Source organism: Dysidea avara, chromosome 2 (assembly GCF_963678975.1).
Source record: "Dysidea avara chromosome 2, odDysAvar1.4, whole genome shotgun sequence".
Classification (NCBI taxonomy): domain Eukaryota; kingdom Metazoa; phylum Porifera; class Demospongiae; order Dictyoceratida; family Dysideidae; genus Dysidea; species Dysidea avara.
This window is the reverse complement of record NC_089273.1, coordinates 24,461,292-24,482,460: the sequence shown is the minus strand read 5'-3', so window position 1 is coordinate 24,482,460 and position 21,169 is coordinate 24,461,292. Positions and strand designations below refer to the sequence as shown.

The 21,169-nt window shown below is 38.7% G+C and overlaps 1 protein-coding gene across 1 annotated transcript in view; it reads right to left on the bottom strand.

Moving 5' to 3' along the window:
• Positions 1 to 9,617, bottom strand: part of LOC136243792 (uncharacterized) — a 51,213-nt gene extending 41,596 nt beyond the window's left edge. The window contains exon 1 of the mRNA XM_066035404.1: positions 9,365 to 9,617. The gene's annotated coding sequence lies outside the window, so the exon portion shown is untranslated. The remainder of the gene's footprint in view (positions 1 to 9,364) is intronic.
• Between the last annotated feature and the right edge of the window lie 11,552 nt (positions 9,618 to 21,169).

Sequence of the window (21,169 nt, the reverse complement as noted above, 5' to 3'; positions counted from 1 at the left end):
AGAGGTCAGCTACAAAAAAATCAACCTGCAGAGAGATCAGCTACACACAAATCAACTTGTGGAGAGTTCAGCTACAAACAAATTACCCTGTAGAGAGATAGGCTACAAACAAATCAGCCTGTAGAGAGTTCAGCTAAAACAAATCAACCTGCAGAGAGATCAACTACAAACAAATCACCTTATAGAGAGTTCAGCTACAAACAAATTACCCTATAGAGAGATCGGCTACAAACAAATCAACCTGCAGAGAGATCAGCTACACACAAATCAACTTGTAGAGAGATCAATTACAAACAAATCACCCTGTAGAGAGATCAGCTAGAAACTACACACAATGTAAGGAGTTCAGCTACAAATAAATCACCTTATAGAGAGTTCAGCTACAAACAAATCACTCTGTAGAGAGATCAGCTAGAAACTGGACACAATGTAAGGAGTTCAGCTACAAGCAAATCACCCTTTAGTGAGTTCAGCTACAAACAAATCAACCTGCAGTGAGATCACCTACAAAAAAGCACCTTGTACAGAGTTCAGCTACAAACAAATTACCCTGTAGAGAGATCGGCTACAAACAAATCAACCAGTAGAAAGATCAGCTACACACAAATCCACTTGTAGAGAGATCAGCTACAAACAAATTACCTTGTAGAGAGATCGGCTGCAAATTAATCAACCTGCAGAGAGATTAGCTACACACAAATCAACATGTAGAGAGATCAGCTACAAACAAATCACCCTGTAGAGAGATCAGCTAGAAACTAGATACAATGCAAGGAGTTCAGCTACAAGCAAAATCACCCTTTAGTGAGTTCAGCTACAAACAAATCAACCTGCAGTGAGATCACCCACAAAAACGCACTTGTACAGAGTTCAGTTACAAACAAATCACCCTGTAGAGAGATCAGGTAGAAGAATTCACCTTGTAGAGAGTTCATTTACAAAGAAACCATCATATAGAGAGTTCAGCTACAAAGAAATTACCCTGTAGAGAGTTCAGCTACAAGAAGTCACCTTGTAAAGAGTTTAGCTACAAAGAAACCACCTGTACAGAATTCAACTACAAACAAATCACCCTGTATAGAGATCAGCTAGAAGAAGTTACCTTGTAGATAGTTCAGCTACAACAATTCACCCTGTAGAAAGATCAGCTAGAAGAAGTCACCTTGTAGAGTGTTCAGTTACAAAGAAACCATCATGTAGAGAGTTCAGCTGCAAACAAATCACTCTGTAGACAGTTCAGCAACAAAGAAACCGCCATGTAGAGAGTTCAGCCTCATACAAACCACCTTGTAGAGAATTCAACTACAACAAATCACCCTGTAGAGAAGAAGTTACCTTGTAGAGAGTTCAGCTACAAAGAAACCACCATGTAGAGAGTTTAATTGCAAACAATTCACCTGTAGAGAGTTCAGCTAGAAACAAATCACCCCGTAGAGAGATCAACTGGACGAAGTCACCTTGTAGAGAGTTCAGCTACAAAGAAACCATCATGTAGAGAGTTCAGCTGCAAACAAATCACCCTGCAGAGAATTCAGCTACAAAAAAATCACCCTGTAGAGAGTTCAGCTAGACGAAGTCACCTTATAGAGAGTTCAGCTACAAAGAAACCATCATGTAGAGAGTTGGGCTATAAAGACACCACCATGTAGAGAGTTTAGCTGCAAACAAATCACCTGTTACAGAGAGTTCAGCTACAAAAAAACCATCCTGTATATAGTTCAGCTACATTTCAAGTCACCCAGTAGAGAGATCAGCTGCAAAAAAAATCCTGTGGGGAATAATGAGCATGTAATAAATATATGTATATAATTTGTATAATTACTAATAAAATCAAAAATAATTGAAGTACTAAAATTCTTCTTTAAGTTCTTTTCTTCTTCCTGTGGTAAAGAAAAAAACACATGGGTTAAAAAAGCCCCAAAGCCAGCCATAGGCTGGCTTTGCAGTATACAAATACAAAAAGAAGTGATATCTAATCAAAAACAGCCAAGCTGTTAAAAAAAGGTGCGGCCCCCATAAAGGCCATGGTGAAAAAAGATGTGAAATCCAAAGTGGCGGCCAAGAAATGGCTGTGATGGTAGGTTAATGGTTACATTTTAATAACGGCAATTCAGGTGAATTTTGTGCCGCTTGGTCTTGGCACCAAATTCACCTGAATTGTTGTTATTAAAATGTAACCATTAACCTACCATCACAGCCATTTCTTGGCCGCCACTTTGGATTTCACATCTTTTTTCACCATGGCCTTTATGGGGGCCGCACCTTTTTTTAACAGCTTGGCTGTTTTTGATTAGATTAGTATTAACTGTAGAAACTAGTGATGCACCGATACCACTTTTTCACTACCGATCCGACACCGATACATTTGAGGCCGGAAAAGGCCCATACCGATCCGATACCGATACTTTGCCCCACAGGCATTTCTCACAAGAACCAGCTTGTGATTTACCTTACTAAACTCATTTGCTAATCTCATCAACTGCAGTTTGCTGGTTTTGTGGCTATCAATTACGCGAAGATAATAGTTTATGGCTTTAATGAATCTTATTTCGTGGCTTACTTCAGTTTCCACTGTACTAATAATGCTAGTGGTTGGCTTCTTGTAAGGAATTCATGGCTTATATCAGCTTTTGCTCAACTCCATTCGATGCGCTATGCACGCCGCCATCTTGATAAGTAATTAAATGATGTCACTTACGTATCGGTTGGTATCGGGCATTTATAGCTTTACCGATACAAGTCCGATACCGCCAAAATAGGGCCGATACTGATACTAGTATCGGTATCGGTGCATCACTAATAGAAACCATAGAAATGAGCCAATTCAATATATTATTAATTTTGCTAAATAGCATTTATATAGGTCATTATCTATCGCTTCACAACTATTTATTACTTAGATTTTCGTGTATTGTTTTAGTTCAAGGACCTACATCAGTGTTATAAATAGTCCAGCAGTGATCATTAAAACACCAAAATAGTTTGTAACCTTTACAAGTTCATATATACCACTTTAGCGTGGGCGTTCAAAGGCACCGCTCGGTGTTTAACTCACATATTGCCCGGGAAATATCAAGATATTGCCAGGGCAATATAATGGGATAGTGGTTTGCCAATGACTTTGATACCCAGCCAGTTCAAAGAATCGATGCACTTTGATTCGTTATATTGAGTGACATAGAGTTTTGTATTGTGGGACTCATTTTTGTAGTGGTTGCTAAGCTTAGTACATTTGCTAAGATAGACTAGTTGGTTGTTACTAAAGGATAATGAATGCACAAAATAATTGTTTGGGCAATCGTGGATGCGTATTTCTACCCATTGTGTATCAGCCTTTGAACAGACCACAGAACAGCAAAGCTACTACTGCTACATTGAAATAGGTTAGTAACTTACAGTCCTAAGTACTTAACTTAATATAATAACTTACTTACTGTCCCAATAGCGAAGTTAGTTTGCTTAACTTAGTACAAAAATGATAGCAATATAAACTCCATCCCACAATCACAAGTTTTCTAACATTGCATGTTGAATCATAGTAACGTATTATTGACGTTTTAACGTATGAACAACGTTTTGATGGCTATTAGCCCACGCTATTAAAACCATGATTGATCTTCAGATGCTACTGTACAAAACGGCACAATAGTTCTTTCACCTAATAGGTGAGTGTGCCCCAAGTGATATATATCACTTATACCATGGCTGCTTGGGATTTTGCTGACATATACGCCCGCAGCCCTCGGGCCTGCGGCCCTCGGGCTTTGGGTGTATATATCAGTAAAATCCCTCACAGCCATCGTATAATTATTATTTAAAGCCTAAAATAGACAACATCAAAATATTACTGGGCCTGCGAAAATAGGGTATGTGAGCACATACAATTTTCCTACAGTGCCTTTTCAAACTTTCATCACTCATAACTTTTTATTATAATGCTATGGCTACAAAATTTTCACCATCTATAAACATTTCAGTGGTTTTACAACACAAGTCACAGAATCCAGATATTTTATTCCAGTACTGAGATATGCCTTTTATGTAATGGGGTATAGTTTGTGCCCATGTATCCTATTTTCACAAGCCCAATCCAGGGCTTGAAATAACGTTCACCAATCAGCCAATTTCCAGTCAATATTGTGCAATAACTGGTTAATTTTATTGTTGTCCGGACATTGTGGCTGGACAGAATGCTACACTACTGGAGAGCAGCCTTACAAAGGCAGCAGTATTTAATTAAGTGTTTGTTAATGACTTGTGGCCACAAGCTTTACCTCAAGCCAACACAGTGATGTTTGAACACCAGCCTACTTGTACTTGTCAGCTATACGTATATCAATGTGCAAAATGTATTTAAAACCATGTTATCCAGTGTTACCTTTGACTTGTGGGATGCATGAAGTGCTAAAAGACGGTTGTACTGGACTAGAAACAGTGTGTTACATTGATTTATGTTACTTTTGGCATGACTACATCTTTAGTACTGAAAGCTTAATACTGGGTACCAGTACATTTTTATGTTTTGACAGGACAAAATCTGAGTTGTACTGGAAGTTTGACAGTACACTCAAAAAAAAGAGCCCTGCAATCACATTGCAACTACTATAATATGTCCCTGAATTATGGCCACGGTGTCTGTTTCTTTCTAACAGATTTTACTCCAGCCATTATAGCAGAGTAACCAAGACTGGCATATTATAAGGCCAGCAATCGTATATTCCTACATTTTACTTTGTTGTTAACATTGCTTCTTGTGGGTAGCTACACTAGGCATAATGATGCCAAGTTAGAATAAAGTCTGGCATTTATTTCCATTGAAAAGCCCTATATTCTTCACCCTTGGTAACTACATATGTCAATAGGATCAAGCATTTATATGAGTAATCTGAAGCAATTATGGGGTTGTTGTGTTAGTAATAATACAAATGAATTCACGCACACACTACTTATAATTTTTTGCATAGCTACATACAGTATGTAGGTGTGCTGAATGCGTGTGTGGTGGCCGGCTTGAAAAAATGTTTAATGCACTACAAGCTGATTGCATTCTGCTCTTGTAGCTAAACATTTCTGCTTTATTTTAGACTATTTCACACATAGTGTGCTTTGTAGTTTAGTCAATAATGAGATTTAAAATCCAACAGATACCCGCCGGTAGGTATCTAAACTGGTTAGATACCCATGACAAAATATTTTGTCACATGTGTCACATGCTTTGCTGTATTCCAGTCATAAGAGCCATCAGAAATCATCGCTAGAGTGTAAAAATGTTGTAACAAAGCATCCCTGGGTCATAGGGATGTTTGTATTCATCTAGGAAGTCTACCAGTGAGTTATTTTAGCACTAATGTGATCAGGAAGCTCCCTTTACTGGCAGTAACCAGAGCAACACAAGCCATAGTACAAATCCAGGTATCTGTGCTATTTAGAGACTTGGCAATGGCACAATAATCACCTATGGCGAACTTCAGCTTTCAAAAATAGTGCAGATACCTGGATTTATGCATTAACCTATACCTACAGTACTTCTACTGGCGGTATATGCAGTTTATAAATTGTGACCGGATTTGCGAGAAGGTACCTTTTCCACACATTTTACCTACCAGTAAACAAAATGATGTAACACTTGACTCCTTATCCTGGGTAACTTGTACGTAGTCTCACAATGCAGCCAGATACTGTTGCTACACTTATGAAAAAGTTCAGACAATTATATGCCATGGTCAAAAAGGTAAAAAACCTCAAAGTTCACAAAAATGGGTCAAACTTTGTGTGTGAAAAAGCAAATCCGGTCACAATTAGTAATTTAGCTTACCACTGAAAGGAAAATTCAAAATAAACAAATTAACAAGAAATATTATAATAGATTCTGTGTAAAAACTATAATAATATTATCCCAGTACATATTCAGTCATAAACATCAGCAGTATAGTGCATGCACAAATCAGACAGTTATAGTATGTTTCCTAGCTAACAAACACAATAGCTAAACCTTGCACTACAAAATAATGCTACAGTTCAAACTACATCCGGACAATGATTTTATACAGGTTATTCGTCCACAACTCAGCTATCATAACTCTTGTATCAACCACACTAGCTGTATGAAGGTAAGTTCAAGGAACAACTAGTCTGGTTGATACTTGAGTTATGATAGGTGAGTGCCAGACAAATGGCCTGTACAAGTCAGCATCCGGAACCGGACAAATACCTACTACGCAGTTTGAACTTGTTCCAACCCAGCTCACCCCAAAAGCTAGCGGGCAAATTAGATGTTAGCATTCAGCTTTGGTTTCTTCTTCTTCTTCTCGATATATACAGTTTACTTATTGAATAGATAGAAAAGTAAAGGAGCTGGGTAGCTAGCAGTGGTAGCATAGCTGGTAACACACTGATTGTTCACACAGTGGTCCAGGTTTGAGCCCCAGAAGCATTGTTTCTTTCTTTTTCATTTCGCCAACCACAGAACCAAAATGATAGCCCCTTCCTTCAAACTATGGCTGAATTGTACAATAGCAACGTATATACATAGCCATTTTACAAAATACTACAGGCCAGTCCACTACTAGTTACGTATCTACAATAATGATTTACGAAATTCAATATGCAAGTAACTTGCCACACGCAGCACTGACAAAGCTTTATACGCACTGTAAAACAAGGCCCTAGGGGTTCTGCATTAATATCACTGACTATGTTGAACTCACTTCAGGAAACACACGATTAGGTTCTAGCTATAAACTACAACATATAAGAAATACCAATGTTTCCAGCAGTAACTTCTATTTCAGCAGACTCCCTCATAGGATTGTTTTACCAATAATAAATTACAATCTTAACCTACCTACTATCAAGTAAAAACTTACAAACTTTCTATGGAATCATTTTGAACAGAATTTTGATCCTGACAATGCATGCACTTCAGTTTTCTTTCATTTGTCCATGTAGGCATTGTAATAGGTCGCCCAAACCCCCCAACTTTGATCCTTCATCGCCTTGCCAGTCGGTTGTGCTGTCACTTTGTTCGTCCGTTTCTTCCAGATGTCTTCCTTCCTCATGGCCAAGTTGGAGTTGGCATTCCAGGTGGCTTGGAAGGGGCTATTCATGCTGTCCGTCATGCTCTATCTCAGCTGGGTGGTGATGAATCACTAACTCTTCTGAAGATAGATATGAAAAATGCTTTTAATGAATGCAGCCGCACTGCTTTTCTCAGCCGTGTTTATAAGGATTTTCCTGAAATATCTCGTTGGGTGTACTGGTGTTATAACCAGCCTGCAGAATTACATTTTGGCCACCGTCGTATTCTTGCTTCCACTGGTGTACAGCAGGGTGATCCACTTGGTCCTCTGTTATTCTCATCAGTTTTGCTTCAGTTTCTTGGTTCCAATCTTCTTAGTGAAAATTGTCTCCTAAGTTTGTGGTATTTAGATGATGGCACTTTTATTGGGTCTAGATCTTCTCTCCTTGCTTTACTATCATGCTTTACTCAGTCTGGGCCAAGTTTTGGCTTGCATATCAATCTATCCAAATGTGAGTTGTATTGGCCTTCTGGAGATAGCTCTTTCCCTGAATTTCCTCATGCAATAAAATGAATTAATCCTGAAAGCAGTGGTTTAGAGCTTTTAGGGTCTCCTGTGTGGGGACCACCTACTTTTTTTGATCCTTTTTTGTCTAGTAAACTTGAAAAAACTGCATCTATTCAGGATAAGCTTGCAGAACTTGGAGATCCTCAAATTGAATTGAATTTGCTTAGGAGCTGTCTCAGTGTTTGTAAGATCACTCACATATTGCGCTGTGTCCCTTCTTCATCATTAGGCTGCTTTCCATCTGTGTTTGACTCTAACCTACGCAACTGTCTTAGTAGAATTTTGTGCTGTAGCATCTCTGATAATGCTTGGTCTCAAGCTACTTTGCCATTCCGTTTAGGAGGCTTGGGTTTGCGTGAGTCCCAACGCTCTTCACATCCAGCCTTTTTGGGTTCCTGTAACTCAGCCCGGATTTTGGTGTCCCATTTAGCACCAAATTTTGATGTGACTTCTTTTTTTCCAGGTGAAAATTGTGCTATCTCCTATTTCCAAAGTCTATCCATCTTGCCTTCTAACTTATCTTCCCAAAATGACTTACAGGCTTCCCTTGATGATCAATTATTTGCAAGCATTTTCAACACCTCCACAATCCGTGACCAGGCTCGTTTACGTGCTGTTGCTCACTCCTCTGGTGTCAGCAGTGGCTGGCTGAAGGCCATCCCTCAACCAACATTGGGTTTGGCCTTTTCTCCACATGAGTTTGTTATCGCTGTCCGTTTATGGTTGGGTGTTCCTCTATTCCCATTGTTACCACTTTGTACATGTTTGTCTGTCATAGATCAGTTTGGTGACCATCTTCTTGGTTGCTCTCATGGCCCACTACGTATCCAACGCCATGATGCTCTTGTTTCTATAGTACATCATGCTCTACTGCAAGATCACCCTGGTGTTCTCCGTGAGCAAAGCATTGCCTCTGATCAATCTCGTCCTGGGGACATTTACCATCCTGATTTTACTCTAGGCCGTCCTGCTTACTTTGACCTCTCTGTCAGGTGCACAACTCAGCCTTCCTTTATTTCCGCTGCTGCATCTAAGGCTGGGGTAGCTGCTGCTGCCAGTGAGGAGGCTAAGGATGACCATTATTTGGAAACTGTTAATAACCATGGTGGTGAATTTTTTCCCCTGGTTTGCGAGTCGTTTGGAGTTTGGACACCCTTTGCTTTATCAACCTTATCCATGATTGCCGACCGTACCACTGTTAAAAGTGGTATTCCCAGACAGTTTGCAAGGAAACAATTGCTTCAGCGTTTGTCAGTTACTCTCTGGCGATATAATGCCAAAATGATCCTGAGGCATTATGGCTTATGCCCAGAAGATGGCATAGACTTGTTGAACTAAGTTATTAATTAAGGTTGTTTTGTAGTTAAGGTAGCTAGTTTTGTAGTTAAAGTACTTAGTTTGGTAGTTAAGCTAGTTAGAATTTTGTATTTAATATATTTAATTTTACTTAATTGTGGTTTTCAGTTTGTATGCAATTAAAAAAAAATAATATTATAGACTTTGATCACCTGTAACCCTTGCTTTAATGAAATTTATATAATATAAGTAACTAGAACTAGTCTATTAATAATAATACTTACTCCTGGCCACTGGCACTGGATGCCAGTGTACCTTCAGCATACACTAGATCTTAACGACTACTAGTGATTATACTGTACATATCTTGTTTTATGTATGCTGTAAAGCAAATAATAAATAAATAAGTCGCTTCTTATTTACACCGAGGTATACACAAGTCACCTTGACACTTGACCACAACACAGCTAGCACACGCTTACCAGCTTTGAAAAACTTTGCTCAGTCACCCACTTCTCTTCTGTGTACTGTGGCTCCTCTATTTCCTATAGTAAAACTGACTGGACGCCAAATTCTTTACGTTGCGTGCCCCGGTTGCAACAGCAACAGTGCCGGCAGGTTGCCGTTCACCACAGGAAAGATCCTCGACTCAGTTGGGTTGGACTGAACTTAGAATCAAAAATTTTGCTATCTAGAACTATAGAACCCTAACTGGTTACTAGAAAGACGCTAACAACAGTGTCACAGAACCTTGTAATGAACAACTACTGGAGTTCCGTTTTGATGATGTATTGGTAATCACGTGATAAAAAAGCATCCAGCTTGCACTAAAAGGACGGGCGCCGCCAGGCTAGGCTGTAGTTTGTCGGTCTGTATTGTCTGTGTTTAAATGTTAGCAAACAATTCGTCATCATACGTTCAGCAGCTAGCCTATAGCTGCTTTCTCTGAACAACTCAAGACACTGTCCACACTCCTCAGTGTTGATACATTGCGAGATTCATCGCGCAGAATCACGCGGTCAGTATCATCTGTGGATCGGTAATTAAGTGTTGGTAAGTAACTACAATAGCTAGCCACATAGCTAATTTAAAAAAAAAATTACTGTGTGTTGCTTTATGTATGACTTTCGTTGTTATGGAGACTAATCAATAGTTATTTAGCTAATGAAACTGTCTTTGTCTATATAAGGGAATGTAGCTAGAAAGGGTGTTACTGTGTATAGTTTACTTGGCAGTGTATTTTGTGTAATTCATCTCCACATCCTACAGCTATCAAATCATACTGAACTGCACTTTGTCATTTACATTTTGTACAATATTCTGTTTTATTTGTTGTAATTGTTTATGTGTTATGCACATATCATTGTATGTTTATTGGGGGGGTTACTTTGCAGGCAATGCCTTTTGTGTACTCATGTCTTTGACAAAACACTGATAATCTATTTTAAGTTCACATGTTATTCAATGTATTCTAACCTATCACTTGACTGTGGCAATAATATTATAATACGCTGCATGTGTATTATACACAAGGAAGCCAAAATATGCATACTGTTGAGAAACCATAATAACATTAGTAATTGTGTTTACAGAAAAGGTTACTTATAGTACTTCCTCTTAAACCATCATGTTAACCATAAACCATTATGGTATGCTGTATATTAATCATCATGGTATATTCATGTTCATTAAAACTCTCTATACATTCAATACTGTGCAAAGCTATAGTATTGTAGAAGGCTTTCACTATTTCCTGCTTAACAAAAAAAGCCTTGCTGTAAACAGACACATATAAACTAAGTAAAATAGATTTACGGACAGCTACAGCAATCCACAATTCTCATAAAGTTGGCTTGCTTGATGCCAAATTAGTTACTTACAAGCAGTGACACTCGAACTGTACAAGTGGGCATGATACCATGCATGCCCAGACAGTATAGCATACAATCTCAATAAGTAGTCATGATTCTACATCTTCTACAGACAGCAGAAAACATTCCCAGATATTGGGCATGGCCTTGCTCCATGTATGTTGAGTATGTCTACCTACTATAGTTATTATTAAGTACTGTAGTACTTAGAATAAGTAGGGATTGGCACCAAAGCATATGGCTTCATAATTTTTCACACTAACAAAAAACAGCCTTGCAATAATTTTACCCAAAAAATCACTTGGAATGAATTAGTAGTGCTGTAATTATCCTGTGCCTTGATTAAATGAAGTGAAAAGACGAATGTTTCGATATACAATGAATTTTACAAAATTTGAAATTCACTTGGATTTCATCTGCCTGCCCGCCCGCCTCCCTGCCTGCCTGACTGCCCACCTGCCTGACTGCCCACCTACCTGCCTGACCACAGTCACAAGGCTAGAAGCTAAATGATGCATTGTATGCACCACCGTTTTTCACCACAATAACAAACCCAGTGGAATGTGCCTTTTGGATTGCAATGAGTGCTTGCCCTCTGCAACTTGCCTTTCATTTTATCTTTAATCATTCTGGTTGTCTTGTTCTTCATGCTCCAAACATTACCAAGGCATTAATTTTCTACATCGATCAAACAATTTCCATATTTAGATGCTACAGATTTATTAGCTACAGCTATGCCTATGTATAGTTACCTAGTTTGTACGCAGTGTTGGGAGTAATGCATTACATAAGTAACGCATTACGTAATATTTTTACTTTGTGGTAACTAAGTAATGTAACAAAATACGCTATAAAAACGGGTAATATAACTCAAGTGACTTTACTTACAAAAGTAACACATTACCTAAGTAACATAGTTACTGTAACGAATCTAATATGTGACCAGATTTTACAGAACCGATCCAAATCGCACATCAGGCAAAATCAAACTAACACCACCAGTGGATAGCTACACTATCGTACTACAAGTTTTGACTCTCAGCACTACTCAAACTACACGAGGCTGGTTTTTACACACGTATTTTCTGGGTGGTGTGGAGTGCTCAAATGGCGGTTTCAGGCCTTGTGAAGGACCTGGCTTGGCAAGAGTCAGTGGTTTACTGGTGGACAGCCTTATAATGTTGGCCAGACGTGTTCTCTGTTGATTTTGCTACATATCAGCCACTAAGGAGCCAGCACAGCCCTGTAATCTCGTGTCTGGACTCCAATCGTGGTCTGCCTCCATTTTGTGGTCTAACTTTTGCCCTCCCCGCCACCCCCCAGCCTCCACCCCCCAGCCTCCACCCCCCAGCCTCCACCCCCCAGCCTCCACCCCTTTGTGAGCACTCGTGATACTACTTCACTCGTCCAACTGCTCAGATTTTCTATCTTATTTGGCGGAAACTGTACAAGCAGCTACAAGTACTGGAAGTGGCTTGAAAGGTAACAGATTGATGCATCTTTTGTGTAAATTTCATACGCGTGCTTGCTATCCTTGAAGAGTTATGCTGGCTTCAATTCTTTAAAACCGTTTATCTCGGAACTTCTAATGTGCGATTTGGATCGTTTTTCCAAAATCCAGTCACATATTACATAATATTATTACTACAAGTAACGAAGTTACTAGTCTTGTTAGTTATCCTCTGAGTAACACCTAGCCACAACGAAGTAATGAAGGTTACTGAATGAAGCTTATTCACCAGCTTCTTACTTATAACCAAGATTTGCACATTGTCCAACAACGCAATCATGTCACGTGATAAAGTGGTAGTTTCACACGTGACAGCTTAAGGCTGTGGACACAAAGTAATATAATATGTAATATTATTATAGTTACTTTATTTTATGGGTAATATGTAACTGTAACTAAATAGTTCAGTTGCAGGTAATATGTAATATGTAACTAGTTACTTTTACAAAGTAACTTGCCCAACACTGTTTGTACACTAGCGGCCAAGTGAAAATTACATTCTCTATATGTACTAGTTATTAAAAAAATATTTGAAATGTTAAATGTGAAGTAGGAATTAATATAATGCACATGCTACAAAACGAGATCAAAAATATTACAGCTGAAAAGTGAATGATCCACACACAAAAAGTAAGGAAACAAGTCAACAACACTGGATGGCTACTTGCTAAAATGAGACACATTTCATTGCCTACATTTGGCTAGCTAGTCTCATTTCAAGATGTTAGCCAAAAGCAATCATTAAAATTTTAGTAAGTAGCTATCTAATCTTGTTTGACTTGTTTCCTTACTTTGTGTTACATAGATCATTCTCATTTCAGCTGTAACATTTTTGAGTTTGTTTCTTTACTTTTTGTAGCATGTGCATTGTATCAATCTCTACTTTCTTTTAAATACAATGGCTAGTTATACAAACCAACAATTCAACCTGTTTACAGTAGACACATTATTGTGGACATTCTGAAATTATGTAAGTATCATTTGTCCTCATTATCCATGGCTACCTCTAAACAATTGTGTTGGAGAAATTTTTAATAGTTACTTTTGCTCAGGTCAGAGGCTGCATATAATTTGGGAAGCCTTTACAACTTTGCAATGTGCTAATCTCAAATGTTGTAAACATCAAGACACACGGTAGTGTGTCGTGCGGCCCAAGAAGCCGGCGCGTAACACCCGTGAGTATATTGACAGGAAGAAAGAAAACGCAATTTTCGCACCTCCGTAGCTCTGTGCTTCCTTGATGAAACAAGACGATTTTTGCTGTGGACATGCCCCCCAACTGCAGCACTCTACATTCCAAATTTGAGCGAAATCGCTTCGCGCGTTCCCGAGATATGCGACTTCAAAAATTGGCTGAGTTTCTTCGTTTTTTTTCTTCTTCTTCTTCTTCTTCTTATTTTTCTTTTTCTTGTCGCACACTTACAAAAACTGCTATAAAACTCGAACGCGTTATCCGATTGCCTTGAAATTTGGCACACAGAAGGGGGGTATAAAGGCGCATCTCGGTACCAAGTTTGGCTGGAATACCATAAACAGACAAAGAGTTATGAGCGATTATGCACGAAAAATAACACCAATATGTTGTCACGCCTACAGGGTAAACCGCGTATGGGAAGAAGCTGAAAATCGGTGGGTGAATAGGTTAACTATTGAACCTCAAACCTTTTGTGGTTTGAAAGAAATCGAGCTAAAAACCAGGAAGATACAGCGAAAAAATCAACAGTGTGTAACAATTACGCAATCGAGATTAGCTAATTTTTAATATTTTTATTTTATTATTATTATTATTATTATGCTTGCCACGCCTACCAGGTAAACCGCTTGGGGTAATGCTTTCAAAATCGCTGTACAGATGGAGTTATCATCTTAGAAAGGCTCTTCAATGGTGTAGAAGAATCAGACTTAAAGCCACGGAGTTATAACACGAAATCCAACTTGGTGTAGCAAGTGCGAGATCGAGATACTCTAATAGAGCAGTCATCCTAATAGAGCAGTCACCCTGAACAGAATTCAAGAGATCAGTTAGAAATAAGTAACCTGTATAGAGATCAGCTACAAACAAATCACCCTGTAGAGAGTTCAGCTACAAACAATTCACCCTGTTAAAACATCAGTTAGAAGAAGATTTCTTGTAGAGAGTTCAGATACAAACAAATCACCCTGTTGAAAGATCAGCTAGAAGATGTCACCTTGTAGATACTTCAGTTACAAAGAAACCACCATGTAGAGAATTCAGCTACAAACTAGTGACCCTGTAGATACATCAGCTAGAAGAAGTTACCTTGTAGAGAGTTCAGCTACAAAGAAACCATTCTGTAAAGAGCTCAGCTGCAAACCAATCACCTATACAGAATTCAGCTACAAACAAATCACCCTGTAGAGAGATCAGCTAGAAGAAGTTACCTTGTAGATAGTTCAGCTACAAACAAATCATCCTGTAGAGAGATCAGCTAGAAGAAGTTACCTTGTAGATAGTTCAGCTACAAACAATTCACCCTGTACAGAGCTCAGTTAAAAGAGGTTTCCTTGTAAAAAGTTCAGCTACAAACAAATCACCCTGTAGAGAGATAAGTAAGAAGAAGTTACCTTGTAGATCGTTCTGCTACAAACAATTCACCCTGTAAAGAGATCAGCTAGAAGAAGTTACCTTGTAGAGAGTTCAGCTACAAAGAAACCATCATGTAGAGAATTCAGCCGCAAACAAATCATGTATAGAGAGTTCAGCTACGAACAAATCTCCCTGTAGAGAGATCAGCTAGAAGAAGTTTCCTTGTAGAGAGTTCTGCTACAAACAAATCACCCTGTAGAAAGATCAGCTAGAAGAAATCACCTCGTAGAGAGTTCAGCTTCAAAGAAACAATCATGTGAGAGTTCAGGTACAAACAAATTGTCCTGTAGAGAGATCAGCTAGAAGAAGTTACCTTGTAGAGAGTTCAGCTACAAAGAAACCATCATGTAGATAGTTCAGGTACAAACAAATCACCCTGTAGAAAGATCAGCTATAGAAGAAATCACCTTGTAGAGAGTTCAGCTACAAAGAATCTATTGTGTAGAGAGTTTAACTACAAACAAATCACCCTGTAGAAAGATCAGCTATAGAAGAAATCACCTTGTAGAGAGTTCAGCTACAAAGAAACCATCATGTAGAGAGTTCAGCTACAAACAAATCGGCCTGTAGAGAGATCAGCTAGAAGAAATTACCTTGTAGAGAGTTCAGCTATAAAGAAACAATCATGTAGAGAGTTCAGCTGCAAACAAATCACCTGTAGAGAGTTCAGCTAGAAACAAGTCACCCTGTAGAGAGATCAGCTAGAAACAAGTCACCTTGTAGAGAGTTCAGCTAGAAGAAGTAACATTGTAGAGCTACAAAGAAGCTACCATGTAGAGTTCAGCTGCAAACAAATCACCCTGTAGAGAACTCAGCTACAAACAAATCGCCCTGTAGAAAGATTAGCTAGAAGAAGTTACCTTATAGGGAGTTCAGCTATGAACAGATCACCCTGTAGAGAGTTCAGCTACAAACAAATCACCCTGTAGAGAGTTAAGTTACAAAGAAACCACCATGTAGAGAGTTCAGCTGCAAAAAAAATCAATCACTCTGTAGAGAGTTCAGCTAGAAGAAGTCACCTTGTAGAGAGTTAAGCTGCAAATAAATCACCCTGTAGAGAATTCAGCTACAAACAAATCACCCTGTAGAAAGATCAGCTAGAAGAAGTTACCTTGTAGAGAGTTCAGCTACAAAGAAACCACCATGTAGAGAGTTCAGCTGCAAACAAATCACCTGTAGAGAGTTCAGCTAGAAACAAGTCACCCTGTAGAGAGATCAGCTAAAAACAAGTCACCCTGTAGAGAGTTCAGCTAGAAGAAGTCACATTGTAGAGAGTTCAGCTACAAAGAAACTACCACGTAGAGAATCCAGCTGCAAACAAATCATCCTGTAGAGAGTTCAGCTAGAAGAAGTCACCTTTTAGAGAGTTCAGCTACAGAGCAACCACCATGTAAAGGGTTCAGCTGCAAAAAACTCAATCACCTTGTGGAAAGATCGGCTAGAAGAAGTTACCTTGTAGAGAGTTCAGCTACAAAGAAACCACCATGTAGAGAGTTCAGCTGCAAACAAATCACCTGTAGAGAGTTCAGCTAGAAACAAGTCACCCTGTAGAGAGTTCAGCTAGAAGAAGTCACATTGTAGAGAGTTCAGCTACAATGAAACTCCCATGTAGAGAGTTCAGCTGCAAACAAATCACCCTGTAGAGAACTCAGCTACAAACAAATATGCAGTGAAAAAGATCAGCTAGAAGAAGTTACCTTGTAGAGAGTTCAGCTACAACGAAACCACCATGTAGAGAGTTCAGCTACAAACAAATCACCTGTAGAGAGTTCAGCTATGAACAGATCACCCTGTTGAGAGTTCAGTTAGAAACAAGGAATCCTGTAGAGAGATCACCTAGAAGTATCGCCTTGTAGAGTTCAGCTACAAACAAATCACCTGTAGAGAGTTCAGCTACAAACAAATCACCCTGTAGAGAGATCAGCTAGAAGAAGTTACCTTGTAGGGATTTCAGCTACAAACAAATTACCCTGTAGAGAGTTCAGCTACAAAGAAACTATTCTGTAAAGAGCTCAGCTGCAAACAAATCACTTGTACAGAATTCAGCTACAAACAAATCGCCCTGTAGAGAGATCAGCTAGAAGAAATTACCTTGTAGATAGTTCAGCTACAAACAAATCACCCTGTAGAAAGATCAGTTAGAAGAAGTTACCTTGGAGAAAGTTCAGCTACAAAGAAACCATTTTGTAAAGAGCTCAGCTGCAAACAAATCACCTGTACAGAATTCAACTACGAACAAATCACCCTGTAGAGATCAGCTATAAGAAGTTACCTTGTAGATAGTTCAGCTACAAACAAATCTCCCTGTAGAGAGATCAGCTAGAAGAAATTACCTTGTACATAGTTCAGCTACAAAGAAACCACCATGTAGAGAGTTCAGCTGCAAAGAAATCACCCTGTAGAAAATTCTGCCAGAAACAAATTGCCCTGTAGAAAGATCAGTTAGAAGAAGTTACCTTTTAGAGAGTTCAGCTACAAAGAAACCATTCTGTAAAGAGCTCAGCTGCAAACAAATCACCTATACAAAATTCAGCTACAAACACATCACCCTGTAGAGAGATCAGCTAGAAGAAGTTACCTTGTAGATCGTTCAGCTACAAACAATTCACCCTGTAGAGAGAGCAATTAGAAGAAGTCACCTTGTAGAGTGTTCAGTTACAAAGAAACCACCATGGAGATTTCTGTAATCAATATATGTGACCGGATTTGCGAAAAGGGGTCTTCCACACACATCCAATTCCGTAAATGTTGGAGACCATAACTCAGTGTTCAAGTAACATATTAACCTGAACATTTCACCATGTATTTAGCTATAGTGGTGCTCACCACTGCCCAAATATCAAGGCAATAGCTCTTTCCAATCTGAAGTTATCAATTGTCAAAGTTGGCAAATTGGACCCCTTTTCGCAAATCCGGTCACATATGTATTATACAGTATATATAATTTGTACATTTACTGATAAAATATTTAAAGTACATCTACTTCATCTTTTCTTCTTCCTGTAGTAAAGAAAAAAACATAGGTTAAAAAAGTCCCAAAGCTGGCCATAGGCCGGCTTTGGGGTATACAAATACAAAAAGAAATGAAATCTAATCCAAAACAGCCAAGCTGTAAAAAAAGTGTGCGGCCCTCAGAAAGGCTGTGGTGAAAAAAGATGTGAAATCCAAGGTGGCGGCCAAGAAATGGCTGTGATGGTAGGTTAGTGGTAAAAATTTTAATAACGACAATTCAGGTGAATTTTTGTGAAGCGGCACAAAAATTCACCTGAATTGTCATTATTAAAATTTTTACCACTAACCTACCATCACAGCCATTTCTTGGCCGCCACCTTGGATTTCACATCTTTTTTCACCACAGCCTTTCTGAGGGCCGCACACTTTTTTTACAGCTTGGCTGTTTTGGATTAGATCATAATTATGTTGCAGGAATTTTTTCAACGAAAAATTTTTCACAGATTGCCACTATCCAAATTTTTTGCTTTTTCAGGATATTTTATGCATTAATAATACTCAAACAATGCTATTGCATTGAGCTGCAAATTCCAAGCGGTGGCGAGTTTGTTGATAGCTGCCTAACTATGAAAAACTGTGAAATTTCCTCCTTGAAACATCCACTATATGATACTTTGGCTTGACATGACAAATGGTTATATAGGTCTTTGACATGCTTTACTATATATTTCTCTACATTATATGAATATCACAACTAATCTATGGAAAATACAATCAGACTTTTGCCTTGGATCTGTTTACATAAGATTATACAATTGTGTAAATAAATGTATTGTAAAGTCATTACTTTTTATAAGTAATTGCTTAAATAGAGTTGATCGATTTTTGGGAGTGACAAAAGGATCATGATGAGCATAAAGAGAATGCACTTAATACTTTAAAAGTGTTGACTCAGTTCACTATATATTCCCTTGAACTTGAATATGGTAGTTTTTCACACAACTGATGAATTTGCTATTATGTCACAGATATATACTTTGAGGAGTGGATCTAGGATCTTTCATGAGCTATAGGTAACTGGCCAGATATTTTGTGATGTCAAGGACCATTTTAAATGCAGAGGTCAAGTGATAAGATTCATCTTGTTTCTGTGGTCAAATAGTATGGAAGAAAGGATAAATTAGTATGTCGTAAACCTAGGGAGGCCTGAGGGCATGCCCTCCTTCCCCCCAAGAAATTAAGCACTCAAAATATGAATGTGATGTACATTATTAAAAAAAATTTTTTTCTATTCTATTAAGTAGTATGAGCATTACGACCTTTTCATTTGTAGCATTTAGTTACCATTATTAATGTATCAGCTCCAGCCATCTTCTAATTAAAGCTGAGATGGAAACTGGTTAAAATGTGATGTTGAGTGAATGATGCTTGTTTAAAAAGATCACAGTAGTACATACATGCTCCTAAGCTTAGAGGCACTCTGTTAGCCTTAAGCACCAAAGCAGATATTATATACAATGTAGCTCAACATCTCGCTAAGAAATGCTTGATCAATGGACTTTACTACTATGTTTTGTGCTTCACAGCTTTCTTCTACTTCACGTTTAATAGAATGATCTTCAATTGTCTACAAAACACTTATCATTTTGGCTTCAATAGTGCAAAATGCACATGTATTTTGAATCAGATTAAAACTTTGTATTTGCTGATAGGTCATTACATACAGTTCCTTATAGTAACCAAATTATTTGTGCTCCAAACACAAAAGGCTAAATGGAACAGTGGTCAACATTAAATGATTGGAAGAACTCTATGACTTCAGAGACACATGGTCAACTACAGCGGCGGAGGAAGTAGTTGATATGAGAGGGGGCTGGGCTGACCCAGACTTATTTCTATAGTTTGGTAAGGTGAGACCAAAAAAAATGGTCACAACCAACTGACAAGAGCTTTCCACCTCACCAGCTACTACATAAAAATCTTTACATAGCTCGCTACACACTGACTACTTTATTAGAGTGACTGCTCTATTAAAGTATCTCAATCTTTATCAAGGTTTTCAGCCCCACTCCAAGAAAGATAATTTCGGTGTGATATCATTCTGAGGGTGGGATTCAGCCCCCTAGCCCCCCCCTTTCCGCCGCCTATGTTCAACTATTGTGACTTCACCCTACCCAGGTATCCGTTCAGTAAAGAGGAAAGTGATGATACTTGACAGTGTAATTAATCAAATACTTTTGTTCGTTCCTAAAATGGTCATCTGTGCCAACACGTGTGGATTCTGCAACCATTAGCAGTCTGTACATGCTAACCTTTTAGCCACCTGTTACAAGACCTGGTATGAATATTTCTTTATGCACTTGTCAAATTCATGCCCCACCCCCCCCCCCCCCCCCCCCCCGGGGGCGTCCCCACACCCAAGGTGGGGATTTGACATTGCTTCTTGTCCCCACCCCTGGGGCAATTGACAGTTGTCCAATTCACTGACCGATTTTCGGTAGTTGCATTTCTAAATAATAAAATCGCACTTGCTATAATTTTACTAGCTACAGGGCAGGTTTATTACTAGTCGCATGCATGAAATATGCGCTTAGTCATCCTTGAGGTGTTGTCAAATCCCCTACTATGGGGGTGGGATTTGACAGCCGATTTTGCCCCAGTAGTGGGGAATTTGACACCACGATTTGTCAAATCCCCTGTATTCTCCCACCCTCCCGGGGGTGGGGGGGTGGGGCATGAAATTGACAAGTGCATTAGTCTGTGGTGAAATAAGTACTTTTGTTACAAACGTTTGATCATAAGTTTATACAATTTACATACAGCCACACTATAAACAGCAATACATGGCTAGCTAAGACTTAATAATTTTCTACAAAAAAGTCTATCACTACAACATTATACGTATATACATTTTCTTATAATAGCGTGGCTTCAAAAAACTGTAAAATTTGATCATTCATCAGCATCATGTTGTTTACAATGGCCGAAGAAGGCAGTACACTCACACTGCCCCTTTATGTTCAATGAATTGTTGCATGATGGTATCTTCTGACAACATCAAAATCACACTGTACATTACACAATACATGGTCTCATCTGATGAAATTGCATCACGATGGTCACACGCTGTCACTGAGTATTATTTTGTAGATTACACGACAAACCAAAAGTGGTCTCTTCTTAAGACACATAAACAGTTTTGTGCATTACACAACAAGTCAGAGGTATAGTCAGTGGCTAAATTAAATTACATATTTTGTATTTTGTGTTCTATATTGTTACAATTGTTGTGTAGCAAAATGTCAGTGAAGGGAATGATTGAAGGAATTTCAGGGGAGTGTGGGAG